The sequence below is a fragment of the Triturus cristatus genome, chromosome 6 (assembly GCF_964204655.1).
Source record: "Triturus cristatus chromosome 6, aTriCri1.1, whole genome shotgun sequence".
In the NCBI taxonomy this organism is placed as follows: Eukaryota; Metazoa; Chordata; class Amphibia; order Caudata; family Salamandridae; genus Triturus; species Triturus cristatus.
This window is the reverse complement of record NC_140589.1, coordinates 95,047,420-95,065,120: the sequence shown is the minus strand read 5'-3', so window position 1 is coordinate 95,065,120 and position 17,701 is coordinate 95,047,420.

Sequence of the window (17,701 nt, the reverse complement as noted above, 5' to 3'; positions counted from 1 at the left end):
AGGGCTCCTCCTTGAGCCCCACACTTTTCAATACATACGTATCATAACTGGCTCCACTTATTGAATCAAACGGCTTTTCGCTTACCTTCTACGCTGATGACACCCAACTTGTGGTGTCATTAGTGCCAGGTTCCATGGAGCAGACAGCTTCACGTCTCCAAGAATTTATGTCAGCGGTAGGAAGTTGGATGGATCAGAATTGCCTCAGACTAAACTCTGGCAAAACCGAGGTGGTGCTTTTCGGCAATGACCCCAGCTTCTGGACCCCGGAATTGTGGCCGGACTCTTTAGGCCTCCTGCCCTCCCCCAAGAAAAAAGTTAAAAATCTGGGTGTATGGATGGACTGCAAACTCAGTTTTAAAGACCAGATTAATGCGGTTGTTTCCTCCACCTCCTTCACGCTTAGAGCGTGCAGAAAAATAGTACCTTACCTCCCCAAAGATAGTATTTAAACAGTCATCACTACCTTAGCCTTGTCCAAATTGGACTACTTTAATGGGCTCTACCTCACGCTGCAACAAGGACTCATGCATAAACTGCAGATCCTCCAGAATGCAGTAGCTCGGTTGATTAATAATATATCAACATATCCATCTATCTCAGCTGAGGTGAAAAAGCTTCATTGGCTGCCTATAAGGGAAATGACTCAATTTAAAGCTCTATGCCTGGTCCACAAAGCATTACATGGAGAAGGCCCCGAGTTTCTTAAGCAACAATTCGCCTGGTACCTGCCAAAAAGAGCATTGCGTCTGAGGCAAAGCTGATTTCGGTACCCAGAGTCCATAAAGCTAGCTGGGGAGGCAGAAGCTTTGTAGTATGCGCAGCTGAGACCTGGAATGGTCTGCCGCTGCACCTTAGATCCACAACAAATCTACTCTCTTTTAGGAAGGCCTTAAAGACCTGGCTTTTCTCTGCATGATCTTATATCTGTCTCCTTCTCAAGGCCTCCTCATGACTTCACATAGCGCCAGGATACCCTTGGGTAACAGCGCGCTCTAGAAATAGCAATAACATAACATAACATACACAAACTGTCCAAAACTGTGGACGTAGCTGGCATGCCCTATACTTATCATACGCTCTAAGCCGTTTTAACAGCCCACTTAAATCCCCTAGCAAACACAAGGTGATGGACGGAGTGCTGAACGTTTTCAACTACTCACCCCCAGTCAAGAGATCTGGGTTCAATCCATCAATCTTTTGTTCACTCTGCCACCCCAGTTTGGACCCAGTCATATGTAAATCAGTCTTGACCCTGTTCCTCATGGGAACAATCCAGCACAAACTGCCAGGCCAGCGAGCAAGGGACCCATGTCTGACCATACCCAGTCTTCAATCCCCTGGCAAACCCAGATTACGAGCATTTCCTCCAAGTCTGTCCAAGGAGCTTTAAAGCACTTGCACCCTACCAGATTAGCAGGATGAGATCCAGGCCCATTTCATTTTGGGCTTCTACTCTGCCAAGCCACATGAGCAAAAACTTTAAGTCCCACACATGTCCATGGCAGACATCCTCACTTTGGGACGGCCAAAAGATCTGTCAGTCACCAGTGGCCCACATAGATGCAACCCTCCAGTGTGCCATCAAGGCAGAACCAATTAACTAGGTCGCTAGAGCCACATCACCTTACAGTAAACGTGACCGCTCAAAGGCGTCACGGACCAACACTCCTTGCCGATGGTGTGGTGGTGCCACCCCACATTCGGGAGACTGTCTAGCAAAGGAAAGTAATGCTCTGCATGTGGGAAGATGAACTAATACACCTGGGTTTGCCGCTCAACACCCCTGCCAAAAGGGTCCAAAAAATCCCAAACAACCGTGTAGAGAGTCAGTGTTCGCAGACAACGATATGAATGACGATGCCTTCGCGGGGACAGTTCACGTCATACATGCAGTTGAACTGGCCCAGAGTTGTGCCAAACAGGCCTCTTGCTGCCAGGTCACAATTAAAAGGACAGCCGTTCATGCCCTATAGAAACAGGGGCGTCGATCAACATACTGCCCATAGCACTACAATAGAAGATGTCCTCTTCACCTGTACTGCACCCCCTCAGCAGAGTGTACGCTTTTGACACTATTATATATGACTCCCTCTTTCCGGCGTCTTTACTACCACAATCAGATACCAAGGGCAGTCCATGAAAGCAAAGATATGTTACCAGGGACTGGTCTGACCTGCTCATCAGCTGTCACATGGCCGAACACCTGAGGATACTCCAGTATGCCTTTGGACTCCATGCAAGCACAGTAGACTATCTCCTCAGTGAGTTTGAACACATCTTCTAGGGGGCTGCTGCTTAAAAGACCGAGTGCACATCGATCAGTCTGTACAACACATTGTCCTGTGCCACGGCTGGGTGGCGTTTCACATCCGACCAAAAGTAGAGGCAGAATTATAAAAGCTAGAGGCAGTGGACAGCATGAAGAGAGTGGAGGGACCGATGACCTTTGTCTCACCCATTGTGGTTGCGCGCAAACTGAAGCGGCCTAGACATGTAAGAATATGTGTTGAGATGAGACTTCCATACCCAGCCACAAAGAGGGGAAGACACAAAACCCCAACTGTCGATGACATCGTAAGGGAACTCTCAAGCTCCTGCTGGTTCTCAAAAAATGGACCTGAGGTCCGGCTACGATCAGATTCTCCTAGCGTCTGAGTCCAAGCACATAACAACATTCCCTATGCATATTGGTTAGAGGCAATACAAATGCCTCAATTTCGGCACCTCTAGTGCCTCTGAGGTATTCCAGTACATTATCAGGGGAGTGCTGGCTGATCTTTAGGAATTTTCTAAATATCTGTGATGACATTCTAGTCCACACACTCACTCTTGAGCAACAGCTTCACAGATTAAGGGCTGTGTTCAAATGCCTCCATGACTGCAGGCTCACCTGGCACAAGGAGAAAGGTGAGTTCCTCAAGGAAGAGATATGCGTCTTCGGCTACCACTTCTCTGCCAAAGGAGTCACACCTACGACTCGGCTAAAGTCCGTGACATTCAGTCAGCACCAGGGCGGACCACCGTCATTAGTGTCAGACTTTTCCTAGTTATGCTCACCTATTGCAGCCTTTTTAATGCCAAAACTCACCGAACTCGCCGGGCCGCTGTGGGATCTCACAAAGGCATCGACCCCTTGGCACTGGGTCATTGAGTAGGAGCAATCCTTCCAGAACACCAAACGGGCACTGCCAGAGAATACCACGCTCACCCACATCATCCAAATAAAGATACTGAGGTGGCCATAGACGCCAGCCCTACTGGACTGGGGCAGTCTTGTCCCAGAAACAATAATGTGGTAGTAGGCCCTCATCACATATGCCAGCCGCGCACTGACCCCTACTGAGCAAGAATATTCCCACATCGAAAAAGAGGCGACTGCCATGAGTATTTCCACATTTACAAATATGGTCACCCGTTCACAGTCAGCACTGATCCAAACTACTGAACCTGCTGTTTAAGGGAACTGCTTCAATGCCTCCACCATGAATAGAGAAAAGGATACTCCAGCTGCACGATTATCAATTCTCAGTGGAATATAGACCCGGAGCCCACTACCCCGCAGATTACCTGTTGCGACACGTATGACTAGCCATGCCTCAGGAAGAACAGGAAGCTGTCGATGTGGAGGAATATGTAAGGATGTTAGTAGAACAACATGTCCAATTCCCATATCCTTAACCGACATCATAAAGGCCACCAAAAAGGACGACTGACTCCAACAGGCCAGAGCAGCAACCCAGACGGGAAAGTGGAAAGCCGTCACTGACAGCTATCACAAAAGACCGCGGAAGCCTGGAGTAGGTTAATATCCCTTCATAATGTATGAGACGAGCTCACTGTCACGGTGGACTGGTGACGGCTGAGAGGGTCCCGGCTCGTCGTACCGGCCAGCCTAAACCAACGGATGGTAAATCTTCTCCACAGGTCCCATCAAGGGGCCGTCAAAACCAAAGACAGCCTGCACAGCAAAGTATGGTTTCCCGGGTTGGATTACCGAATTGAACAGTCAGACAATGCAACCTATGCCAATCCACTGGAAGGCTGAACTTCCTGCCACGCATCATCACTGAACAGCTTCCAGAGATTGCATGGCATTGTGACAGGGCATAGTTCGACAGTCTCCGAAATAACAGCCACTTGCTAATAGTCATAGACAGGTTCTCTGAAGTCATAGACGAAGTACCCAGAAGTGGATGTTGTAAAAACCACCTCTGCAAATAAGTCATCCCCAACTGGAGAAGATCATGGAACTCATGGCCTAATAAGGGATCTCCACCCTGACAATGGAACCCCCTACAATAGTCAGGACTAACTTTTGTCCCGGAGGACCAAGCACCACTAGATCAACCCCCAAGGGCCTCAAGCTAATGGAGAGGTCAAGATATTCATGAGGGCTATCACCAAAACAATCCGTATAGTCCAGGAAGAGCAGCAGTGCATTAAAAAGGCTATCTATGTGTGTAGGAAAGTGCCCTTTTTGCATGGTTACCCTCACGTTTTGCCTAAATGTTGATGTACTGCGACTTAGTGTGCCCTGGGCTCCTGCCAAACAGGTTCCCAAGGCCTATGTTCTTTCCCTAAACTGTACTGTTGCAAAACCCAATTGGCAACTCTCTGGCCATATGTTAGGCCCTTGTAAAAGGTACCCTGAATACCAAGGGGACTGTGACCAGGGAAGGCCTCTAAGGGCTGCAGCACTTATTGTGCCACCCTTAGAGGCCCTGTACCTTTACACACAACCACTGCCTTTGCAGGCTGTGTGTTTTGGTGCTGAACAAAGTGAAGAGTCGAAATGGCACACATCCCTGTGTGCCATGCCTACAACCCACTGCTCTGGCATAGGTAAGCTACCCCTCTAGCTGGGTGCACTATACCAGTGGTGAGGGTACGGATGCATGATCCCTGTACCCCTATATTTTCTATGTCAATTCTTAGACATTGTAAATGCAGCAGTGCCATAAAAAATGTATGATATGGGAGTTTGTCATTACAAACTCCACAGCACCATAACGGCCTTATTAAAAACTGGGAAGTTTGGTATCAGACTTCTCAGCCTATTAAACCCACACTGATGCCAGTGTGGGATTTAATGAAAAATGCACTCAGAGGATGCCTTAGAGATGCCCTTGAAAAACGACCTAACACAAGTGTCCTGGGTGAGTGGCTGCTCGCCAGCTGCCACCACCAGACAGGTTTCTGGACACCTGGGTTGAGAGCCTACCGCTGTCAGGGGCCTGAAATAAGCACATCCTGGGATGAGGTGCCAAACCTCCTCCCCCAAGATGGGCAGGGTCCACAACGGGAAGCTTCAAAGGCCTGCCACCTTTGTGAGCTACCTTCCGCCATTTGCTGCTCCTAGCAACTGGCCCCCACCGGTTCTGACCCCCACTTAGGGTGGGAGAATCAGCAGAAAACTGTTAGAAATGGGGGTCTCTAGTTGGCAATGGCTGGCCACTGTCCAAGTAGGGACCCTTCTTCCTAAGTCAGAGTAAGCAGCCTACACCCTTTGACAACCCCTGCTCAACCCTGTGGTAACGTAGCACGAGCAGCTAGGCTTATCTCAGAGGCAGTGTGTGAAGCATTTATGACCATACACAGTAATACAATGAGGAACACTACAAATGGACACCACTCAAGTAGTTATGAAAAATAGGTATTTTTATATAGACTTAATCACAAGACCAATAACAGTAAAAATCCACAATACTATAAAAATATAATTACTTTAGAAATGCTGCAAGGAAAAATAGTTCAGGATGCGCAAAATGATGTTTAGTTCAAGGCAGGGGTCTCTGCGACCCTTTTACTCACAAAGTATCTGGTTCCTGGAGCAAAGCAACAAAAATGTCGCTAAGGCGTAGTAGCGATAAATTTCCTCACGCTAACCAGCGATGCGTTGAATCCTTACCGCAAGGGAGGATGATGCGCTGGGTTGCGGGCAGGACAAAACGACAAACTTCCTCACGCTAAGCCGGTGATGCGATGAAATCCTTGCCGCGAAGGGAGGATGATGCACCGAGCCTGTTGCGTGTGCGATCTTGCTGCGTTGACAAAGATGGCGCTCTGCGAGGAAGCGACGATCCGGATTCGATGCTGGGAAAATGGCGAACGCTCGGCGTCCATGCTGCGATGATCCTGTTGCGATGATTTCCAGATAGCGGGCATTTTCAGGCCCGCAGACAGGTGCTGCGACGATCTTCGGATAGCGGGCGTTTTCAGGCCCGCAGACAGGTGCTGCGACGATCTTCGGGGTTAGCGAGCACTCAGCGACAGTGGAGCGGCGATTTTTCTCACGCTCACCAGCTGCAGCGGCTCGCTAACGGAGGTTAGCGACGATTTTCAGCGCTCTCTTCTCAGCAGTAGAACTAGAGGCCCTGGAACACACAGGAGCCTCACCTGCAGATAGTAATCCTCGCTGGGAGGAAACAGGAGGCTGATGGTGGAGTCTGATGTGCCTGAGACTCCAGCAGGAGGCTAGCTCTCTCCTAGCCCTTGGGTGATTGCTGTAGCACAAAAATACAAAGTCCAATCAAAGTTATTTTCCTCTTCTTAAAGTCCAGTAGTAACAGCTGCAGGCCAGTCCCAGAAACAGCACACAAGCACAAGGACAGTCCTTCTCCTGCAGACTCTTGTAGTCCCACGGACAGAGGTTCTTCTTGTTATCCAGGAGCAATACCAATTGTAGGGGTTTGTGCACAAATATTTATACCCCCAAAGTCTTTGTTCTTAGGGGTGCCAAGTCTCTGAACCCAGCCAGAACCAGTTCTGCCCAGCCCTGGAGCACTTTGTTGATCAGGCTGCATCCTTCCTTTCATAAAGAGGGGGTCTGCCTCAGACGCACAGTGGGAGGTGGAGCCAGCGTTCACCTTGCCGGGCACAGTCCTATTCAAGTGCAGGAGCTACCCCTCCCCTCACACCAAGGCAGGTCGCTCTATTCAACCCAGGTCTGACTCAGCCTGCCCTGTCCCTCCAAAACCAGACAGCCAATACACATCATAGCAGAGCAAACTGGAAGGCTTAGGCAAGAAAGTACCTATGCTCTAAAAGTGGTAGTTTCAAACACAGAATATAAAAATAACCTTCACTAAAAGATGTATTTTAATATTCTGAGCTCATGCATACTAGATTCGTTTTTCTACCATGTTCTGTGGGTCAGTTAGGACTATAGAATGTAATAGCCCAGACCTCCCATTCTGGCCTATGGAGAACAGGTAGCCTTACAGTAGTGAAAAACGAAATGGGGTGTAATTCACTACTAGGACATGCTACATACATCAGGGCATGTCCTACCTTACACATACAATGCGCCCTATTATAAGGGGGGCTTACAAGATGCCAAGGGAAGGTTTAGGGGCTGGGAAGTGGGTGCACTTCACAGCCAAGATGGCAGTTCTGGACTGCATGCAGACACTGCAGTGGCAGGTCTGAGACACACTTTACAAGCTGCTTCTGTGGGTGGCACAAACCAGTGCTGCAGGCCCACCCGCAGCATTCGGTTTACCAGCCCTGGGCACACACAGGCCACGCTACTAGGGACTAACAGGTAAACCAAATAAGCCAATCATGGATGTACCAATTCATATGTCATCTTTACAAAGGGAGCATTCGCGCTGTGGCACTGAATGGCAGTGGCACAGCGCCCAGAGCATCTATAACCAGCAAAAACAGAGGAGACACAGCGAAAAAATGGAAGGGAATCTCACGCCAATGGTGCCAGGTCTAACACACGTCCCCTCCAGCTGAAATGTGGGGAGAACTACCCATCCCCTGGGAGGTTCTCATCACTAAGGCGGAAAAATCTGGACAGACCATCAGCATTGGCGTGTTCTGTACCAGGGCGGTGTTCCACCGTAAAGTCCATACCCTGTAGGGAAATGGACCACCTTAACAACTTGGGATTCTCACCCCTCATCTGCATTAACCACCTGAGGGGCCTGTGGTCGGTCTGAACCCGGAAGTGAGTCCCAAACAGGTATGGTCTCAGCTTCTTCAGCGCCCAGACCACAGTAAATGCCTCTCGCTCGATCGCACTCCACCTCTGTTCCCGTGGAAGTAACCTCCTACTGATGAAGGCTACAGGTTGGTCTAGTCCCTCCTCATTCATCTGTGACAGAACAGCCCCCACCCCATGCTCTGAAGCGTCTGTCTGGACAATAAATTCCTTAGCAAAGTTGGGCGCCTGGAGTACGGGTGCTGTACACATGGCAGTCTTGAGGGCATCAAAAGCTTTCTGACAGGTGTCAGTCCAGTTCACAATCTTGGGCTGCTTCTTGGAAGTCAGCTCAGTCAAGGGGGCAACAATGCTGCCATACCCCTTGACAAACCTCCTGTAATAACCCGTGAGTCCTAAGAAGGCCCTCACCTGGGTCTGGGTCCTGGGGGGCTCCCAAGCCAGGATGGTCTCAATCTTGGGCTGTAGAGGGGCCACCTTGCCACTCCCTACCTGGTGTCCTAAGTACACCACCGAACCCTGCCCAATCTGGCACTTACTGGCCTTGATTGTGAGGCCTGCTCTGCGCAGCGCCATCAACACTTCCCAGAGGTGGCGTAAGTGGTCCTCCCATGAGGAACTAAATACGGCAATGTCGTGGGGTCCAGAGGCCCCACAATGTCAATGCCCACTCGCTCGAATGGGGTGCTAACAACTGGGAAGGGTTGGAGTGGGGCTTTGATCTTCCCCCCACTCTTCCCACTTGCCTGGCAAGTCTCACAGGTCGTACAATACGTATCTGAACTCTTGCGCATCTGGGGCCAATAAAAGTGGGTGACCAGCCTTTCAAAGGTCTTGGTCTGCCCCAGATGTCCTGCCAATGGAATGTCATGAGCCAACCCCAGTAGGAAGGTTCTGAAGCACTCGGGTACCACCAGCACACGGGCTGACCCCGGCTCAGCAACCTTAGGCTCGCTATACAGGAGATTGTTCTCCCAATAAATCAGATGTGGCACTGAAATCCTCCAGCCCAGCCAACACCTGGTTGACCAACCTCTGAAAGGTGGCAGGGGCATTCTTCATCCCAAAGGGCATCACACGGAACTGGTAGTGCCCATCTAGGGTGGAGAATGCGGACCTCTCCTTTGCCCCATCAGTTAAGGCGATCTGCCAGTACCCAGACGTTAGATCAAACGTGCTGAGGTACCGGGCAGCCCCCAAACGATCTATGAGCTCATCAGCTCTGGGGATGGGGTGCGCGTCGGTCCTCGTGACCGAATTGAGACCTCGGTAGTCCACACAGAACCTAAGTTCTGGCGTGTCACCAGGCGCTGCAGCCTTTGGCACCAAGACCACGGGGCTGGACCAAGGGCTGCTAGAGGACTCAATCACCCCCAGGACAAACATTTTGGAGACCTCCTCCTTAATGCAGGCCCTTACCCTGTCGGTCACCCTGTAAGCCTTGTGCTTGACAGGAGGACTGTCCCCGGTGTCTACCTCATGGACGCACCAGTCAGTGACTCCAGGTACCAGGGAAAATAAATCTGGGAATTGCCCCAACAGCTGGTGGCAATCTCTCTGCTGTTCTGGGGTCAGTGTGGTGGAGAGGACCACACCCTCCACTGACCCATCCTTCTCTCCCGCACACAGGAGGTCAGGAAGAGGCTCACTCTCCTCCTCCATCCCTGCATCTGTGGCAAGAAGCATGCCCACTTCAGACCTCGCAAAGTGGGGCTTTAGGCGATTCACATGCAGGACCCGCAGGGGGTTCCTGGGAGATTTAAAGTCCACCAAATAGGTAACTTGACTTTTTCGCTCCACCACCTGGAATGGACCGGTCCACTTATCTTGGAGCGCACAGGGCTCCACCGGGGCCAGTACCCAAACTTTTTGACCAGGTTGAAACTCGACCAGAGTGGCATTCTGGTCGTGCCAACGTTTCATCTCCTCCTGGCTGGCTTCCAGATTTACCTCAGCAATGTTTCTGAAACGCCGAGTTTGGTTCCTGAAGGCCAGGATGTAGCTAAACACATCCTGGGGAGGTTTCCTGGGAGATTGCTCCCAGCCTTCCTTGACCAAACTCAGAGGCCCTCTTACCGGATGGCCATAGAGCAGTTCAAAGGGGCTGAACCCTAAGGACTTCTGTGGCACTTCACGGTATGCAAACAACAGGCATGGCAAGAGGACGTCCCACTTACGCCTCAGGGGCTCCTCTAGGCCCATGATCATGCCCTTCAAGGTCCGGTTGAATCTCTCAACCAGACCGTTACCCTGGGGGTGGTAAGGAGTGGTGAACTTGTAAGTCACCCCACACTCCTTCCACAGAGACTTCATATACTGGGAGATGAAGTTGGTCCCCCTGTCGCTCACCACCTCTCTGGGGAACCCCACACGGGAGAAGATCCCCATCAGTGCACGTCCCACCACGGGGGCCGTCACTGTCCTGAGCGGGATGGCTTCAGGGTACCTGGTGGCATGGTCCACCAAGACCAGGATGTACCTGTTGCCCATGGCTGTCTTGGGGTCCAGAGGCCCCACAATGTCAATGCCCACTCGCTCGAATGGGGTGCTAACAACTGGGAAGGGTTGGAGTGGGGCTTTGATCTTCCCCCCACTCTTCCCACTTGCCTGGCAAGTCTCACAGGTCGTACAATACGTATCTGAACTCTTGCGCATCTGGGGCCAATAAAAGTGGGTGACCAGCCTTTCAAAGGTCTTGGTCTGCCCCAGATGTCCTGCCAATGGAATGTCATGAGCCAACCCCAGGAGGAAGGTTCTGAAGCACTCGGGTACCACCAGCACACGGGCTGACCCCGGCTCAGCAACCTTAGGCTCGCTATACAGGAGACTGTTCTCCCAATAAATCAGATGTGAACCGGACATATCACCTGCTGCCTGGGCTGCAGCCTGTTGCCGCATACCCTCAAGAGAGGGGCAAGTTCTCTGCTGTTCACAAAACTCCTCCCTGGTGGGCCCCCCTTCCTGCTGCCACTGGGTCAGCTCAGGCAGGTCCCCCAGGTCGGTAGTCTGCTCCCCGGTAGGCTCCAGGGCATCCCCCTCAGGGTCTGCTCCCTCCTGGGCCGTGGGAACCAAGGGGGCCGGTTTCCCGCGCCCCCTGCCCTCTCCCTCTAAGGCAGGGACCTGGGCCATATTCTCAGGCTCCAGGTCTTTCTCAACACTCTCTTTGGCTGCCATGGACCGAGTGGTAGCACATGCCCACTCAGGCAGTCCCAACATTTGCAAGTGAGCTCTCCTCTCCACTGTAGCCCACGGTGAGTTCTCTAAATCGTTGCCCAACAGACAGTCCACAGGCATGGCGGGCCTCACAGCCACCTGAAGAGTTCCTGAGACCCCCCCCCACTCAAAGGGAACCTGAGCCACCTCACATTGGCTCTCTGTGTTGTCTGCAGACACTACTGGGTAGAATGCGTGGGGCACAACCTGCTCTTTGGACACCAACCGGGAGCTGACAGCAGTTACACTGGCTCCTGTGTCCCTCAGAGCCTCCACTCTATGGCCATTGATGGTTACCCACTGCCTGTATTTTTTAGTGTTATCAGGCAGTGCAGGCTTAGGAACCATTTCAAAGTCTCCTAGTGAGACAAGGGTCAACTCTACGGGGTCCCACCCACCGGGGGCACCCATCTCCTCCTCCCCCAGGGCTACACTAGCAAGCTGGCGGGGCGGTGCACGGGGTGGTGCAGGAGTATCCTTTTGGGGACACTGGGGGTCAAAGTATCTGTGGCCCACCTGGCCACACTTAAAACAAGTAGGGGGCCTCCTTGGAACAGGATTACCTGTTGGAGGCACTGGCTTCTTATCTGGGGGAGGCTGGGATACCACTGCCTGGTTCCCTTGGGAATTATCTTGGGGCCCTCGGTGGAACTCCCTTGGTTTACCCCTGTCCCCCCCACCTCTCTGCTGGGACCCTGCCCACCTTTGGCGAAGTCTCCCACTGGACCCTTGCGAACCCGGGTGCTCACCCAGCGGTCCGCCTCCTCAGCAAGCTTCCTAGGGTTAGTCAGCTTGCAATCTATCAGATGCTGGCGTAGCTCAGGAAAACAGTTACTAGAAAAATGCTCCCATGCAATCAAGTCATACAGTTGCTCAAAAGTTTCTACTTTGCTGCCTTTTACCCAGCGCTCCATTGCTCTGCCAAAAAAAGACACATATTCTACCCACGTGGTACCCTCTATCTTCTTGCAGGTTCTAAATCTCTGCCTGTACATTTCAGGGGTCAAACCATAGCGGGTAATCAAAGCTTCCTTCATGTGGGCATAAATCATCCTACTTTCTGGGGGTAGGTCCAACAAGGTATCCCTCCCCTCACTCACAAAGCGTCCCCACAACCCCGCTCCCCAATCCTTCTCAGGGACCCGGTGGGACACCATAGCTAATTCATAAGCGGCAAACCATTGCCCAATATCCTCACTTTTATGAAAATCCTTAATAACATCTTTAGGGATATATACTCTACTCTCAGTATGCACTACTGGTATGCTGCCACCAGAGGGGGAGATCTCAATACTCTTGGCCTTAATCTCCAACTCCCTCAAAATTCTCTCATGTTCAAATTTCATCTTCATTATCTCAACTTCCAACTTCTTATTCTCTAGGTCCTTCTGACCATCCAATTTAAGCTTGGCCATCTCCATATTATGCCGCCTATCTCTCTCCCTGTCCTCCATCTCTTCTGAGGTCAGGCCCCTTGAGGACACACTAGTGCCCGGGCTGGAAACTGCTTTATCCCCTACCAAATCTACAATTTCGTCCTGCTGCTCTCCTGCATTCTCTCCCCCCTCCACAGGCTCTTCCACATTCCTAGGGGCATCCCTGGCTTCTAACCAGGGCTTCAGTGCCTTGTAATACTCTTCTCTTCTAGTGAGACCTGTGATAGGGACTGTGAAGCGTTTGCAAAAATATTTGAGCTGCTTGGCATTGTAGGTGTCTAATTTCTCTTCTTCCCAGGAGAGATCCTCAGAGGCATTGGATCTGGGCTTGCCCATTGTGGCAATAACTGGCAATAACGATCAAAAATAGAATCAAAAAATCTCGACAACGTACGTGGTTATGTTATGGTCTGCACTCACTAGTAGTGTACACTATAATTACTGTATGCAATCATAAATGCAAGTCCAGATCCTCACCGCTGACCACCAATGTTAGAAATGGGGGTCTCTAGTTGGCAATGGCTGGCCACTGTCCAAGTAGGGACCCTTCTTCCTAAGTCAGAGTAAGCAGCCTACACCCTTTGACAACCCCTGCTCAACCCTGTGGTAACGTAGCACGAGCAGCTAGGCTTATCTCAGAGGCAGTGTGTGAAGCATTTATGACCATACACAGTAATACAATGAGGAACACTACAAATGGACACCACTCAAGTAGTTATGAAAAATAGGTATTTTTATATAGACTTAATCACAAGACCAATAACAGTAAAAATCCACAATACTATAAAAATATAATTACTTTAGAAATGCTGCAAGGAAAAATAGTTCAGGATGCGCAAAATGATGTTTAGTTCAAGGCAGGGGTCTCTGCGACCCTTTTACTCACAAAGTATCTGGTTCCTGGAGCAAAGCAACAAAAATGTCGCTAAGGCGTTGTAGCGATAAATTTCCTCACGCTAACCAGCGATGCGTTGAATCCTTACCGCAAGGGAGGATGATGCGCTGGGTTAAGGGCAGGACAAAGCGACAAACTTCCTCACGCTAAGCCGGTGATGCGATGAAATCCTTGCCGCGAAGGGAGGATGATGCACCGAGCCTGTTGCGTGTGCGATCTTGCTGCGTTGACAAAGATGGCGCTCCGCGAGGAAGTGACGATCAGGATTCGATGCGGGGAAAATGGCGAACGCTCGGCGTCCGTGCTGCGATGATCCTGTTGCGATGATTTCCAGATAGCGGGCGTTTTCAGGCCCGCAGACAGGTGCTGCGACGATCTTCGGATAGCGGGCGTTTTCAGGCCCGCAGACAGGTGCTGCGATGATCTTCGGGGTTAGCGAGCACTCGTCGACAGTGGAGCGGCGATTATTCTCACGCTCACCAGCTGCAGCGGCTCGCTAACGGAGGTTAGCGATGATTTTCAGCGCTCTCTTCTCAGCAGTAGAACTAGAGGCCCTGGAACACACAGGAGCCTCACCTGCAGATAGTAATCCTCGCTGGGAGGAAACAGGAGGCTGATGGTGGAGTCTGATGTGCCTGAGACTCCAGCAGGAGGCTAGCTCTCTCCTAGCCCTTGGGTGATTGCTGTAGCACAAAAATACAAAGTCCAATCAAAGTTATTTTCCTCTTCTTAAAGTCCAGTAGTAACAGCTGCAGGCCAGTCCCAGAAACAGCACACAAGCACAAGGACAGTCCTTCTCCTGCAGACTCTTGTAGTCCCACGGACAGAGGTTCTTCTTGTTATCCAGGAGCAATACCAATTGTAGGGGTTTGTGCACAAATATTTATACCCCCAAAGTCTTTGTTCTTAGGGGTCCCAAGTCTCTGAACCCAGCCAGAACCAGTTCTGCCCAGCCCTGGAGCACTTTGTTGATCAGGCTGCATCCTTCCTTTCAGAAAGAGGGGGTCTGCCTCAGACGCACAGTGGGAGGTGGAGCCAGCGTTCACCTTGCCGGGCACAGTCCTATTCAAGTGCAGGAGCTACCCCTCCCCTCACACCAAGGCAGGTCGCTCTATTCAACCCAGGTCTGACTCAGCCTGCCCTGTCCCTCCAAAACCAGACAGCCAATACACATCATAGCAGAGCAAACTGGAAGGCTTAGGCAAGAAAGTACCTATGCTCTAAAAGTGGTAGTTTCAAACACAGAATATAAAAATAACCTTCACTAAAAGATGTATTTTAATATTCTGAGCTCAGGCATACTAGATTCGTTTTTCTACCATGTTCTGTGGGTCAGTTAGGACTATAGAATGTAATAGCCCAGACCTCCCATTCTGGCCTATGGAGAACAGGTAGCCTTACAGTAGTGAAAAACGAAATGGGGTGTAATTCACTACTAGGACATGCTACATACATCAGGGCATGTCCTACCTTACACATACAATGCGCCCTATCATAAGGGGGGCTTACAGGATGCCAAGGGAAGGTTTAGGGGCTGGGAAGTGGGTGCACTTCACAGCCAAGATGGCAGTTCTGGACTGCACGCAGACACTGCAGTGGCAGGTCTGAGACACACTTTACAAGCTGCTTCTGTGGGTGGCACAAACCAGTGCTGCAGGCCCACCCGCAGCATTCGGTTTACCAGCCCTGGGCACACACCGGCCACGCTACTAGGGACTAACAGGTAAACCAAATAAGCCAATCATTGATGTACCAATTCACATGTCATCTTTACAAAGGGAGCATTCGCGCTGTGGCACTGAATGGCAGTGGCACAGCGCCCAGAGTATCTATAACCAGCAAAAACAGAGGAGACACAGCGAAAAATGGAAGGGAGACTCACGCCAATGGTGCCAGGTCTAACAAAAACCAAGATAGGAAGAGAGGTGTGCCCACCTTTCCCAGTCCCAGCCCTCAGGTGGGGGAGGCGAGGAGAAGCACAACTCGCAGTCCTCGCCATCTTGCAGATGGGGTGATCCAGCCAACCAGAGTGAGGCTCATGACCCCTCCCACTGGAGGGTGGCATAATAGGGGGTGTACCCACCCCAAGGAAGGGACCCATTGGTCCTGACCTGTACTTACCTGTAACACCTCTAAATGTAGATTTTAGGGGCCACCCTGAACCTTGCCTCCTGAGACCAGAGCTGACAAGAAGAAACAAGAAGAAGAAGGACCGAACAGCCGTGAAGAGAGAAGAAGAGGAGGACACCCACTGACTTGTCCCCAACCCTACTGGCCTATTCTGACCTTAGACTCCTCCAGCAGAAGCTCAGTGTGTTCTGCAGCCAGCAGCCCGAAAAAACCCAGAGATCTTGCACTGCCTTCGTAACCAAACAGACTCTGCCTCCCGTGAGCACCAGACTTGCTAAAAAACCAACAGACTCTGACAATACCCTAAGGAGATCCCCCTGGCGATCCTTGCCTGGATCCCAGTGACCCCTGAACCTCTATAAGCTCCTAAACCAAACCTGCAACAAATAAGTGGAAGGTCTCCTCACCAGTGACCGAAGCCCTGACCGACTCTGTAACCGAAGCAGTCCAGAAGAACCAACTGCGAACGTCTGACCGACTCCATCTCTGAACACTGGCGGTCACAAGGCGATGACTCCCAAAGACCTCATTCGCCTCGCCAGCCACTGAACCATTGCATTCTACTGCATTTCAACCGGTTCCAACTGCATTATTCTAGCAAAGTATCATTCTACTTACCAGTACCAGGCCTGGCTTGGTTCTAGAAAATAAATAGAACTAAATATTATTTTTATTCAAACAAATTGGTCTAAGTTCAGTCTTTGAGTGTGTGACATCATTTGTTGCCTGAGCGTGTACAAATAAATGCTTAGCACCACTCTCTGAGAAAGCCTTACTGCTCGCCCACGCTACCACAAATAGAGAGTAAGATTTTATCTACTTTTACCTCTGCCTACCTTTGGGGATCCACTGGACTCTGTGCACACTATCCCTCACTTTGGTATAGTATATACAGAGCCAGCTTCCTACAATGGGTTTCTGAGAGACTATTGCCTGACCCCTCACACCCCCACAGGGGTAGCACCCAGTATCCTCTGTTTTGGGCAAAGGGTGGAGGATTCAATCCTGCACCACTGGACATGTGAAAACTCCCCAGTTTCAAGCAGCCGAGCACGCTCCCCATAACGTGCACCACAACACAGGCAAGCCAAGACCCCAACCATCTGCATAGGAGACTCGGTGTTGGAAAGACACAGGCACCCAGGAAGAAAATCCAGACTCCCATTCGAACGCCACCCATGCCGAGTCACGAGGATTCAGAGGACCGTGTCAGTGTCAAGAGGTTGAGGGACTGTCCCCCGGAACACTTCCGGCTTCAAATGGGACCATGGAGCCCTGGGGAGCAACCAGGACACAGGAACTTCGACCCAGCAGATGAGTTGAAACTCCTGAATGGCCAGCATCCCTGCAGCACCACAAGAAGGAGGCACTGGGGAGCCCACCCCAATGCAGGATGGACATGACCGCGGACTACCCCAGTACAATCTATGGATGAACCCCGCTCTGTCCCAGAAGTTCAAGGCTTGTGTGGTAGGCCGGTATGGCGCGAGACTCGATCGGGGCTGCTCCCACTCCGGGCGGCCAGCATCCCGCGGCCCGAACCGCCAGTGTATTTGTTCGTTTGTTTTTGCCCCTCCCGGGAATGTCTCTAATGTTTCTCCAAGTTTGAATTAAGTGTCCTGCCCTGCTTTTATCTGTTTTGTTTTCTGAGGTAAAGGAGGAATGCAATATTGCAGGCCGAGGGGTGTTGCTCCAAGTGCCCCTGGCCCCAGGTTGGCAAGTGGTTTATTCTGAGGTTCACGCGACCCAAAAATTTCACAAATAAATGGACGGGGCCGCGCTAGGGCAGTTCCGGTCCAGACGACCCCCAGTGTGCTGGCTCTTTATTACACGGGGTTCCCGCCCTGCACGTAGCATCCCGGTGGGGTCTAATCACGCAGTCACATCCGGGACACAAGAGGTAGGCCGGCAGCTATGCTCTGTGCACTGCATCTTACGGCCATGTTTCGCCGGTACCCATCTATCTCTTTAAGGCAGCCTGACTAGTATTCGGGGATCCAGTTCACACAGCCTTCCCCACCCACCCCACCATGGCATTGCATCCACCTGGCTCCTTACAGACAAGGGGCAGAT